Genomic DNA, 13920 nt, shown 5'->3' with positions numbered 1-13920 from the left:
AGCTCAAGGTATTGGACCATCGGAGACTATTCCCTCAGATGGGTCCGGAGCCGCTGAGCAGACATGGGCTTCTGAGGGTGTTTTCAGACCTACTCAATTATACATTAAAACGACTTCAGCTTCAAAGGCAAAGACTAAAGCACCTTTAAAGACAAAGAAACACGTTCACCAGCCACATGGACAGGCCTCCATGCCCCAAAAAACAGATGCTCAAAATGGCCGAAGACTTAATTACCTTGATCAGGGGTTCCCATCCCCCACCTGATAAAAGGCCTAGGCAAGAGACAGAATATGAATCTTCAGATCAGGTTTCCATTTCATTTGATTCCTCTTCTGATCAGGAATACTCTGTTCCTCCCTATGAGGATTCTGATGCTGAAGAATCTATCCCTTCATCCTCTCCTCCTGAGGATTACTCTTTTGGGGAAACCTTGCATACCATGAGGGAGCATTTTCACTGGGAGAACCAAGATTTTTCAGAATCTAAGAAAAGGCCCAGAGACTTCCTTTTATTACCACAACACAGGTCCCTCTAGCTATTCCACCTGTGTTAGACATTGTAGATGATGTATTTTCAGAGTCCAGTCTGACCCCTGACTCCTTACCTCCAGCTCCTGTTAAGCCGGACAGGTATTACAGGGTTCCTGACTCTCATAAATTCCTTTTAAAAACCCTGCTGCTGACCCAGAAATAATCTCTCAGGGTCCCAAAGGGGTCAAGGCTTCTGCTGCAAAAAACCCTACCCCCTCAGACAGGGATTCTAGGGCATTGGACAGATGGGGAAAAAAGATTTACACTTCTGCTACCTTGGCTATAAGGGCTTTAAATTGTCAGTTTCATATGCTCAAATATCAGCAATATATTTTATGCCACTGCTTAAACAGAAAATGTTGATAAATTCTGAAGGTGCAGAAAACAAAGAAATGCAGGATTTATTGCATGCAGCTGAACAAGTTGGAAAGCATACTTTGCAATGTGGTTTTGATTCTTTGGAGGCCTCCTGCAGGGCCGCTGTTACAGGTTCTATCATCAGGAGGCATGCTTGGTTAAAGGAACAAAATCTGCCTGATCATGTCAAAGCAAAATTATTAGATGCTCCATTACAGCATGATACCTTGTTTGTTGTTAAAGCAGAAGAGGTGTTAAAGAAAATGGAGGACAAAGCTAAATCTATGCAAATGGTTAAGGATTTCTTACAGTTATAGCCTCCTAGATTTAGCAGACACTGGTCTACAAAGAATTGGTCTTTTCCAGTGTCAGACAGACCACAAAGGGGCAGATACAGATGCCCAATAGGCAGATCCCAGCCCCAAGGTTCATACAGGTCTAAACAATGGGGTGCTTCTACCTCCAAAAGTGGAGAAGACAAATCACAGCCTTACAGGAAACAGTCCCAATGACATCCCCCTGCCTGCGCCAAGCACTTATCTTCTGGCAGCACCTTTAGGGGGAAAACTAGCAGTTTTTTCTCAAAATTGGCACATAATAACCCAGGACAAATGGGACCTAGACATAGTGTCACAAGGCTACAAGTTTCACTTCCATACCCTGCCAAGGACAAACGGTTGGCCAGACCTGCCAAAACATCAATGGGGAGAGGCACAAAAGCAAGTCTCATCCCTCATGGACATGAGGGCCATTCAACAAGTACCAGAGCAAGAGCAGGGACAAGGATTTTATTCAAGACTTTTCTTGGTCCCAAGTAAGGACAAGACCCGGAGACCAATACTGGACCTATCTACTCTAAACACATTTCTGGATATACCAAAATTCAAAATGTTGACTCTACAGCAACTTCTGCCCATGCTGGGCAAGAAGGCTTGGCTTGTGACTTTAGACCTAAAAAAGGCATACCTGCATGTCCCAATCAGACCAACATGCAGAAGATACCTCAGATTTATAGCTGGCTCAGTGCACTACCAATTCTCTGCACTGCCCTTTGGCTTATCTACTGCACCCAGGGTCTTCACAAAATACAGACAAAGAGGAATACAAATATATCCTTACTTGGATGACTGCCTCATTCAAGCAGAGAACAAGGACATTCTACTACAGCATCTGGCATTTGTAAAGAGATTTCTAACAGGCCTAGAGTACACAGTCAATGAAAAGAAATCAAAACTAGTACCCTCTCAAGAGATAATATTCCTGGGTGCAAGCTTAAATACAACTGCCCAGATGGCTTATCTCACGCCAGACAAACAAAGACAACTGACTACCTATTTCAACCTGTTGGCAACAAAGGCCCAGTTATCTGCAAGAAAAATTTTGCAAGCTTTGGGCTTCATGGCATCCTTGATTCTACTAATTCCATATCCGAGACTGCATATGAGGAAACTTCAATGGTACCTAAAAAGTGTTTGGACTCAACATTGCCACAGTCTGGAAACAATAATTACCCTCATTCCCTGCCTGCAACAGGAGTTTTGATGGTGGGCGAAGGCTTGTCACCAGAACAAGGGGCAGCCATTCACTTCACCCCCAGCCAGGCAGACATTAACAGCGGATGCATCAGATTATGCCTGGGGGGCCCACATGGCAGGAAGGTGTATTCAAGGCACATGGTCCACAAACCAAATGCATCTACATATTAATCAAAAAGAGATGTTAGCTGTTCAGAATGCCCTGACAGCCTTCAAGGGCCTACTTCATCTGGGAAAACTACTGATAAAGACAGACAACACCACAGTCATGTGGTATATAAACAAGCAGGGAGGCACTCATTCTTAACCCCTTTGCAGACTAGCCATGACTTTGTGGGACACAGCATTGACTTACCAAGTACATCTGCAGGCACAATTCCTGCCAGGAAAGATAAATACTCTGGCAGACAAACTAAGCAGAAACTTCATGGATCCTCACGAGTGGAAACTGGATCCACAAGTCTTCAGCATGATAACAAGGAAATGGGGATGCCCGGAGATAGATCTATTTGCCTCTCCTCACAACTACCAACTAAAAAGATTCTGCACAAGGGCTTATCACAGACAAGCATGGAAAGTGGATGCCCTATCTTTCAGCTGGAAAAGCTTAGCAGTATATGCCTTTCCTCCACTGCCTCTCCTCCCCAAGGTACTCCTAAAGGTCAGACAAGAGAAGCCAAAGATGATACTGATTGCTCCAGACTGGCCCCACCAGTACTGGTATCCAATTCTAAAAAACTTGTCTCAATGCTCTGCTTGGACCTTGCCTCAAATACCTTATCTACTATCCCAGCAAAACAATCAGAACCTGCACAGCCAGCTAAAGACTTTAAATCTGGCAGCATGGCGGATAATGTAGTCATACAAAACATGCCTCTCACTAAAGCTGTGATGGATGTCATTTTGGAGGCCAGAAGGCCTAGTACCAGGAAATCTTATGCTGGAAAATGGAAGAGATTCAGTGCTTGGAACCAGGCACAAGGAATTGACACAGCTGTACCAAATATTCCTCAGATTTTGCAATACTTAACTGAGATGATGGACAAAGACCTATCCTTTTCATCAATTAAAATTCATGCCTCTGTCATTTCGGCTCATTACAATACAGAGCCACCAATCTTTTCTCATCCTTTGTTAAGGCAGTACCGCAGAGGAGCCAAAAACTTAAGGCCTCCAAGGAGATCACCAATACCTGCATGGGACCATAATTATGTCTTGGAAAAACTCACCCTGCCTCCTTTTGAGCCAGCCGCTACAGCTGATATAAAGTTTTTATCTGGGAAAACAGCTCTGCTCCTAGCAATATCTTCTGCAAGATGAGTCTCAGAGCTACAGGCACTCATGGCTGTGGAACCTTTTATCATTTTTTTATCCAGACAGGATTTCTGTGAGGACAAACCCAACATTTATGCCTAATGCAGTGTCCAGTGTGGCCCTTAACCAAGCTATTCATCTGCCTACTTTTTATCCAAACCCACAGAATAAGGGGGAGAGAATTATGCATTCTTTGGACATACACAGACAGCTATGCTTCTACTTGAACAGAACCAAAGCTTTCAGAAAGACGGAGCAACTACTAGTGGCATATGCTGCAGGATCACAAGGAAAGGCTATCTCACAGCAGACTATTTCTAAGTGGATAGACCACTGCATTCGTTTCTGCTATTCACAACATGGCAAGCCAGTGCATAAGGACATTAGGCCACATTCAACCAGAGCAGCAGCCACTTCTGCAGCCTTCCTCAGGGGAGTACAAACCAAAGACATTTTAGAGGCTGCTACCTGGAGTTCGGTACACACCTTTACAAAACACTATCATTTTCCACTCTACTCTAAATCCAGGACAGGCTCTGCCACTGCAGTTCTGCAAGGCCTCATAGCTGCTCCTGATGCTATATTAGCTCCAGCCTCCCAACCATAGATTTTGGATTCAACCCAAGTGTAGTGACTGCAGCAGTGAAACACGAAGAATATAGTACAGTTGTGTACACTTACCATAAATGTAGATGTTCGAGTGTATTCACTGTTGCAGTCCAGGTTACCCTCCCACCATCCCCCATTTCTTTGCTGGAACTTATCTGCACTTCTCTAATCTATACAACCTATGTGGTGTATTTGCTTGTAGATGAAGGTATAATATATTTTGGTGCAAGCATGTTTTATTGGCATATTTTTTAGCCTACCCTTTTGGGGGCACCCGACATCTGGGGCAAGGAAAACTGAAGAAAATGGCGTCAGCTGCATCTTTTATACCCCTGGCGCTCTGACGTCAGGGAAGAGGTGAAAGCAGCTGACGCTGGACCTAGACTTTGGAATTTGGGCCGACTGAGGGTAGCCTGCCAGCAGGATAATCCAAATGTAATGACTGCAACAGTGAATACACTCGAACATCTACATTTATGGTAAGTGTACATAACTGTACTTTTCATGCTGCAACTCCTAGCATTTAGCAGCATTTATGACCTTTAATTTTGGGCAAGGAATGGTTGCAATGAGTGCAGTTTCATGCTACGACTCCTAGCATTTAGCAGTGTTTATGACCTTTAATTTTGGGCAAGGAATGGTTGCAATGAGCGCAGTTTCATGCTACGACTCCTAGCATTTAGCAGCATTTATGACCTTTAATTTGGAATGACTGCATTGCAATGCGACAGTGTCACTAACTATTTCTAGCATTTAGCAGCATTTATGACCTTTAATTTTGGGCAAGGAATGGTTGCAATGAGCGCAGTTTCATTCTACGACTCCTAGCATTTAGCAGCATTTATGACCTTTAATTATGGGCAAGGAATGGTTGCAATGAGTGCAGCTTCATGCTATGACTCCTAGCGTTTAGCAGCATGACCTTTAATTTTGGGCAAGGAATGGTTGCAATGAGCACAGTTTCATGTTACAACTCCTAGCATTTAGCAGCATTTATGACCTTTAATTTTCTTTCTGCTTGTATCTCGCTATCCATATCCACGGACAAGAGCTTTCAGTTTCTCAGTTTTTGATTATCTTTTGTTTGGTCTCTTCCCACATATCCTTAGCTGCTGTAACCAAATCCTTTTTAATCCATATTTATAAATACTTCATTTTATCATGTCCCCATAAATATGGGTATTGTTGGACCAATTAATGTGTGGGTACATAGTTTATAGCGATAGCCTTTGTTTTGTCTTCATTTATTTTATATCCCATAACTGTTTCAGAATACTCCACAACAGTGAGATGTCCTTTTCTCATTTTATCAGTTACAAAATAATATCATCTGCAAATAAAGTTAACTTTTCTTGAACACTATACCAGTTATAACCTTGAATTTCTGAGTCCCTTATTTTCTTTGCCAATGGTTCTAAATATAATGCAATTAAGAAAGGGAAAAGACGACACCCCTGCCTGGTTCCTCTGTTCTGACACAACTTATCAGAAAGGAATCCTCCCACTTTAATTATTGCCTCCGATCCATGATATTGCCTTCCAGTTAATCTTATTATTGTATCAGGAAATATAAATGCTTCCATTGGCTATCTCATGAAATCCCATCTTACTCTGTCGAATGCTTTTTCTGCATCAAGTCCCACCAACAGTGATATTTTCTTGCATTCTGCTTTCCTCTGGATCATCATTGTTCTATTAATGTTGTCAAATGTTTGCCACCCCTCCACAAATCTACACTGGCCTGTATCTATTAATTTTGGCATCACCTTTGCCATTCTTTTAGCCATTGTAGACATAAACACTTTGTAATCATGGTTTAAAATTGAAATGCACCTATATAAAGCTGGATCTAATGGGTCTTTGCATCCTTAGGTATTCCAGGATGTTGGTGCCTCCTCTCCTTTTAAAACACAGGTAAGCAAAAGCTTCCAGACCTTTATATCTCCATTACCTCCTAACTTCCAAGGAAAAGTGATGTTAAGATTTTTTTCAGTATTTGCAATGCTTGCCTGGGTCTACATTCACAAGTTGGGATTTGAAAAGACTATCACTCAGGAAAAACTGTAAAGTTCATATCAGAAGTGGGCATTGGGGAAATCACCGGGACCTGGTAGTTTTCCCAAATATTTTTATTTAATGAAGGGGGGGGTTCTTCTGATGTGACTTGTCATTATCCCTGTATAATTTGGGTTTGGATACAAAGGAAATCACAGCTAGTTGACAAGATTCTGGAGTCTCTATTTTGTACACAGAAGAGAATAATCTGTTATTTCTGGCCTTTTACAGACTTATCTCTATATTAAACTTTGACTATCAATGTTTTAGGGCATTGCCAGCTTTAATTCATGCTGATTAATCTAGATTCCTTTTGGGACATCAAACATTGGAAAGCGCAATGCTATTATTACAAGGTGTACAGGTTATTGGTATGTGATTAGTAGCATTATCATTGGATACTGAAAAAACATTTGCTCGTGTTGATTGGGGATTCTTGTTTCAGGTCCAAAGAAGGCTTGGATTACCAGAAGGCTTAAGTGACCTCTTCTAAATGGTTTTGTGCTGTTTAATTTCTCCAAGTCTTTTGGGTTTCTAATGCCATGATGGGAATGGACCCCACTCCTAAGTCATAGTATGATTAAAGTCCATGAAATTACTGATGTTAACACCCACAATGTACCCAGAACTGACTACTTCTGCAATCCATATGGGGTTACATGTATCGGTAACACATCTAAGTACGATTGTAAATTATTTTTTATAAAACCCGTTGCTCCTTCTACTATTGGAACTATCTGGGTATCTTCTGGTATTTTATGACTTTGTGTCTCTGTACATAAGACACTGTAGTCACTGGGTGTAGTGATTTCAGTGATCAATGCTACTTTTGTCTTCTTTTCATGGACTTCTGTATCTGGTTTTCTCGCATCGATTTTTGAACTGGTCTTAATGAGTGATCCCATGTGATATAAACATCCTCATTTTCTATAATGTTTTTTGAATTATGTTTCCAATGTTTTTCAGCTACTTCAATATTATAATGTTTGCATAATCCCCAAAGCAACAATCTTACCATGTTATTATGTCTTTCAGTTGACAGTCCTTCTACCATTAGTGTGTCACAACCAGCAACAAGGCATGCAACTGTTTCCAAATCAGTTTTACAAAACTTGCATTTGTCTATTTCTTGCACATGGGCTTTGTAAACCACTGGGTATGTATTCCACTGTCCTGGGTCACCAATGTTGACCTTTCATCTTTGAGTTTACATTCACCTCTCTTTAACCATTCCTGTGTTCTATCATGATCAACATGAGGTTGTTCCAAGTGTTTTCTGTACTTGCAAGTATATTTATGGATTTTCCACATTTCTTGACTTCTCATCTGATCCTTCACCTTCTATTCTTTCTTTTGTACTTTGGCACATTCCGTTGCTGCCTGATTTTTATCAACGTCTGATTTGATTTCCATTCCTGCTCGCCACTGATATCCATCTGCTAAACTAAGCAGGGAAGTCATCTTACACATATTTTCCTCATGTTTTAAAACTTTCACTAAGTTTGAGTCTTGTCAGGTCAGCAGATATGTATGCAGTGCTACGATTGCAGATCTATACATGTAATCAATTTCAAGGAGGCCCATACCTCCTTCAGAATGGGGAATACATAATCTTGGCATGCACTGACTTTTGTAAATCATTTGATAAGCATGAAGCATTTTTCTTGTTTTTCTGTCCAACTGATCCAATACATTTTGGGGTCAGTCAGTCACTCCAAAACTGTAAATTAGACTTTGTTCTTAGATTTCAGGGCTGTTTTCAGTATTAATATTAGTATTCTAAAGTATTCCTTACTAAGTTTTATTCACATTTGTTCATGTTTTATTGCTGATCCTTCATCATTTCCCAAACATTTGTACACCCCCTCATGCTCACGTTGTTTTATACTGAACCCCCAATAGGGGGATTCAACGATTTGAGATGAAGGAGAATGTACAGCAGGGCTATAAATTAAAACTGTCTTTTTTGCCAAGGCCTCCATCACACTCAGTGGTTAATCTCCCTAACTTGGGGTTCTAGGATATATGTTCTGGATTCAAAGTACGTTATCAGCAAGATTCAGGTAATTAGACAATAAAATCCCTAGGAATTAAGGCAGCTACTACTCTAAACACCTTACTTATTGTTAAACTGAAATGTATGCCTGCACCTTCCTTATTCTTGCGCTATTATGTACTTATTGCTAGACTGCTATGTATTATAGTCTCTAAGTTTGGAACCCAGGGCTGACCCTGAAAAAGGTTGACAAAGAAAAATAAAATAAATTGAAATAGTTAAAAGTTCTCACTTCACTGTACTAGAGAAATGTACAATTATTTTACCTAAAAGGAGGAATTTGCTGTTAGAATTTGACCAAAGAGTTCATCCAATTAAAATACTTCTCCCAATTTGTCTATATGTTATACATCTATATTATATGTGTGTGTGTGTGTGTGTGTGTGTGTGTGTGTGTGTGTGTGTGTGTGTGTGTGTGTGTGTGTGTGTGTGTGTGTGTGTGTGGAGAGAGGGGGTAACAGAGAGAGAAGGGAACTGAATTTAGTTGAATCCACCTTTAGTCAACATCTGTTCAGTCGGCAAAATTTGGTCGACTATGCAAATGGGTGACAATTGTGTGAGATTGTACAATTCTCTGGGTTGAGAAAAATGCCATTTCCCTGACATTGTGCACTCTTGGAGTTAATATATATAATTAGCAGTGGGTTTGGCAAGCCCCACTACAAAATAATGATATTTATTATTTTATTTTTTGTGTTTTGTATGTGCCAAAATTATTGGTCGGCATATGTGTAGTTGCATTTCAACGTCCATGTTGTTAACGTTTTGTGGTTGAGCATTGACATTTGAGTCTGTCGACAAAGTTAAGTAGACATATATATATATATATATATATATATATATATATATATATATATATATAGATAGATAGATATCTATATATATATATATATATATATATATATATATGTGTGTGAGTGTGTAGAGAGAGAGAGAGTGGGAGAGTAGGTGTTTCTACCAAGGTATTCTGGCCACTCCCCTAATTTTTTTTTTTGGCACTATGGAAATTATGTTTTTGCATTTTCTATGCCTAGAGAGCAGGGCTACAGTAGCTTATAACAAGGTGGCTTTACCTTAAAAGTCTTATAACCTGGGACTACCTGAATTATTTTTTTATTTGAGTGTAGGTCAGCCAGGTTTGGTATGCCTTTGCCCATATCTTGAATATAGGCATTATGAGAGGCATTACTGTGGTTTAGTTTTATTAAAATGGACAGATATTTCTTGTTTATTTTTTGGGTAATGTCTGCCTTGGTAATAAATAGAGTTAGTAACACAGACAAGTCTAATTTATCATGGTCTTTGCAACAGCTTTTATTACTTTTGCAGGTAAAACTAACAAAGCCTAAACAGCTGTGCCTCCCAGAGGAACATACCATAGTTTCACAGATGGATTAGTGTAGGGAATGACTTATGGATGGAAGCAAATTTCGCTGTTACCGTACGTGTTTTACATTACTGAAAGTGGGACAAGGTGATTACCCACTCTAAGGGGAATTTAAAGTAATATTATGTCTTCAGTCTCTCTACGATGGATTTAATGTCACAAATGATCAGTTGCATGCTCTGCTGTCAGAAGTGGCGTGGACAAGTGTGTCTAGCTCCAAGATATGCCAAAAAGTCTGAAAGCTTTCACACTTTTGTGTGGAAATAGCTGTACAAGTAAACATATGGCCTGCTGTGTTTGAGTCACATTTATCCAGGGGTACCAGGGACTTGTTGGCATTGTCAGAGTGGAAGGCAGGGCTCTTAGGAGTGTATCCTATGGAAACATTCAGGGCTGACAAAGTTTAAGTCAAAACTGCAGGATCTTCTTGTCTCTATTTGAGGTGATCACTTACTGCCAGCACATGATCTGGTTTTCCTGGGCCTTCCTACAAGTGGGCATTATGCAAAGCATGAGTGTAAGATTACTTGTTTGTTTATGTTAATGTCTAAAAAGTTTGCAACCAACAAATGGAAGAAGGCAAATGCCCCTATAATAAAGGAAGTCAGAGTTCTTAAGTCACGTTTGTATGAAATGGAAGAAGAACGGGTTTCAGAAAGGAGCAGAGTGATCCATTTAAGCAAGTGGATGCCCTGACTTCAGTATCTCGCTATGCAAGCTGGGAGTAATGAGTGGGCACCCGGTTAGATTTCAAAACCACGCTGAAAGACTTCCTAGATAAATTTGTCTCTGTTCTTGCTCAAAAGCAGGATAACCTATATTCCTAAATTTGAACAAATTTCATTCCATATACCTCTTTACCCTCCCTTCTTCATTTACTTCCTTACTGGTGTCTAATTGTCTTCGCTGACTTTCTCTCTAAATATACAATAAGCCTGTTTTTCCTTTACTTCATATTGCAATTTCTGTTTGTATTACACTAACGTACCTTTAATTTCTCTACAAACTGTCTAATATTTCTCTAAATATTAATTTATTTTCATATGCCTTGTATCAGTTCTTAACCAATGTTTTTTATATTATGTCTAATTTGTTATCATTACTTAAACTGCAGATATTTTTGTTTTATTTTTAAAGATTGTAAAATTAATATTTTTAAAATGTTTTGTAAGAATTTGGATCTTTTCTCCCTGGGCCACTGCTGAAAATGGGTTACTACCAAGTCGGACTCTCCTGGTAATCAAATGCCAATCAATCAATCAATTAATCAATCAATAAATAAATAAATAAATAAATAAAGGGTGGTTGTTAAAAAGGAAGATAACAGAGCGGTGGATATAACCTCTTCTACGACTCATCTTTAGTTGATATGCTTTTGCTTTAAAGTCTGAAATCTCTACTCTGTAACTGGGATTTTGAAATATACTATTTTTACCCAATCCTTACATTTTGGATTTTACAAAAATCAGTTTTACCCAGTATTTGCTACTGTTGACATAAATATATTTGTGCTTTCAGTAAAGCAGTTAAAATGCTTTTGTTCCTGTGACAATGTCTGTACACTTCCAGCGCTTTGTTTGGCTTCACTCTTTACATCTTGATGTGTGGTTAGAGAGCCGGAACTTCATTTTGCAGGATTTCACTGATCTTAGGCCGTCTGAAATATTAAGTAAACTGTTGACGCAATTCTAGTACAGTCTAGCTAAAACAACCCATCCATCATCTCTGAAATGCAAGATAATTTTAGTTCACTTAATCAACAAATCAGTCGATAAGAAAATTTCATGTGAATTATTGTAAAACATCATATAAATATGTATATGTGCATATATTCTATTATTAGCATTTAATTTATTGGAATTAAATTTTAATAGTTGATATGAACACGCAGTGGTGTATATAGACAGTTTAGATATAAATAGGTAGCTAACTGTATATAAAAATGGTTGAATTATGTCTGCAATGCTGAAAAATATGCACATTGGAATATATATATATACATACATATATATATATATATATATATATATATATATATATATATATGTATATAAGACACTTGTATGTTAATAAGAAATGTATATCATGCACAGAATTTAGACAGGTTTCCATGAGCTTTATACCTCACAGTAACCGTTTCTGGTTCAGAGAGAGCCCTACCACATTGCTGTAGTACAAAGACATGCAGCATCACAGTGGTCTCTCTCCCTCTGTTTTGCCAGAAGTGCCAATGTGGTATTCTGGGGGGGGGGAGGTTGCTATGCTCATTAGCCATGTGCTTTTCCTCCAGAAATGCACACAGCAATGTATTTACACAGCCAAGCAGTTCAGAGTCATTCGGCTGCATAAGATACACTGGCTGCCAGTGTTAATGAGCACAGCGAAAAGGTCATGTTCATCCAGTCATGATCGAGGTTATTGCCGGAGAGTTTAGTAGTCTGGAAATGTTGGAGGGTTGGAGGGTGTGTGCATGTGTGTGTGTATGTGTGGTGTTACATGTGTATGTATGTAAAGGTGTGAGTAGTGTAAGGTGAGTGTGTGTGTGTGTGTGTGTGTGTGTGTGTGTGTGTGTGTGTGTGTGTGTGTGTGTGTGTGTGTGTGTGTGTGTGTGTGTGTGTCTGCCTGGGTGGTCACAGTAAGGGAATAGTTAGGGGATGGATTGTGCAGGTGTGTGTATGCATGAATATGTGATTGTGGGGGGGGGGGGCTATCACAGATCTACACTCCCTTAGACTCATGAGCAAAGCCAGTAATACGGGGAGGCACTAGACACCAAGGGTACTTTCTATAGTATGGCATTAAGACAATTAAAAAGATATGAACCCTGTGCCCTTGGCACTCGGCACTGCATTGCTAGCTCAAGGATGTTCATGAATATTTTCATAGTCTTTGAAAATCAATCAATAAATAAATATGTAAAGTAAACTAAAAGGTAAAGATAAGTTTTAAACCGTGAAGCCAACCCTCTGAACTAACTGTAGATGTTCTTCGTGTTTCATTGTTGCAGTCATTACATTTGGGTAATCTGCTGGCAGGTTGCCCTCAGTCAGCCTGATTAACAAAGTCTTGGGTCCTGCATCGGTTGCTGTCCCTTCTTCCTTGAAGTCAGGTCGTCAGGGGTATAAAACATGCAGCCGATGCCATTACATCAGTCTTTCTTGCCGCGCGGTGCCTGAAGCAGAAGCAGTTCACAAGTGCCGGTCGGCTGACTCCTGAAATTTTTGTTTTCGAGTTTCAGAACCAAAGTCTTCAACTAAAAAGCTAAGTACCCTGTTGGGGAAACTTTTTCTTGCTCCTTACCGATGTCAGTAAAAGTTAATAATTGCATTACTTGTGGGAAGCAAATACCTCATAAGGATTTTCACTTGTACTGCATTCCTTCCCTAGGCCCTGACCACGACGTACCTTGCTGTCGGTTCTGTGCTTTATTTAATCAACAACTTTATCAACCCACTATCCATCGCCAGTACATTTTTGCTTCTAAATATTTTGGCTCTTGCTTTAATTATCCAGAAATGATGTTGGTTAGCAATCTGACTACCAGAATACCTAAAAGACACAAAGAAAAAGACAAGAGACAGCCGTTGAGGTCCAAAACTGCCGACAATGCTTCTCCTAAGCCAGTCGCCAGTTCGCCGGTACTCAGTGAGGTGCTTTCGCAGCCACTGATACCTGCTACTTCTGATTCGCAAGCCTCTACTGAGACCCATTTGGAGTCCAGTATGCCGTGAGATGCTTCAATTATGGAACCCGCGGATGTTTCTCCCTTGGATGGGTGCGGAGCCGCTGTGCAGGCACCAGCTTCTGAGGGTGTATTCAGGCCTACAGATTTGTATATTAAACCGACACCATCTTCAATATTAAGGCCAAATCTCAATCTATGTCTAAATAACCGACGCCAAGGCCACATGTGCAGGCCCCTATTCCTAAAAAACAAATGATCAAAATGGCTGAAGATTTAATTACTCTAATCAGGGGTAACCAACCCCCACTTTCAAAGAGGCCTAGGGCTGAACTTGACTATAAATCTTCTGAACAGGATTCTATTTCTTCTGACTCTTCTAATGAACAGGATT

General features: G+C 39.9%; 1 protein-coding gene across 2 annotated transcripts in view; it reads left to right on the top strand.

The window, feature by feature from the left end:
• The window catches only part of PGF (placental growth factor), a gene marked incomplete in the record, with an annotated part of 845194 nt that overhangs the window by 567442 nt on the left and 263832 nt on the right, over nucleotides 1-13920 (top strand).

The sequence above is a fragment of the Protopterus annectens genome, chromosome 2.part2, assembly GCF_019279795.1.
Source record: "Protopterus annectens isolate FY-2018-M chromosome 2.part2, PAN1.0, whole genome shotgun sequence".
NCBI classification, from domain to species: domain Eukaryota; kingdom Metazoa; phylum Chordata; order Ceratodontiformes; family Protopteridae; genus Protopterus; species Protopterus annectens.
The sequence above is the reverse complement of the archived record's forward strand: the minus strand, read 5'-3'. Positions and strand labels throughout refer to the sequence as shown.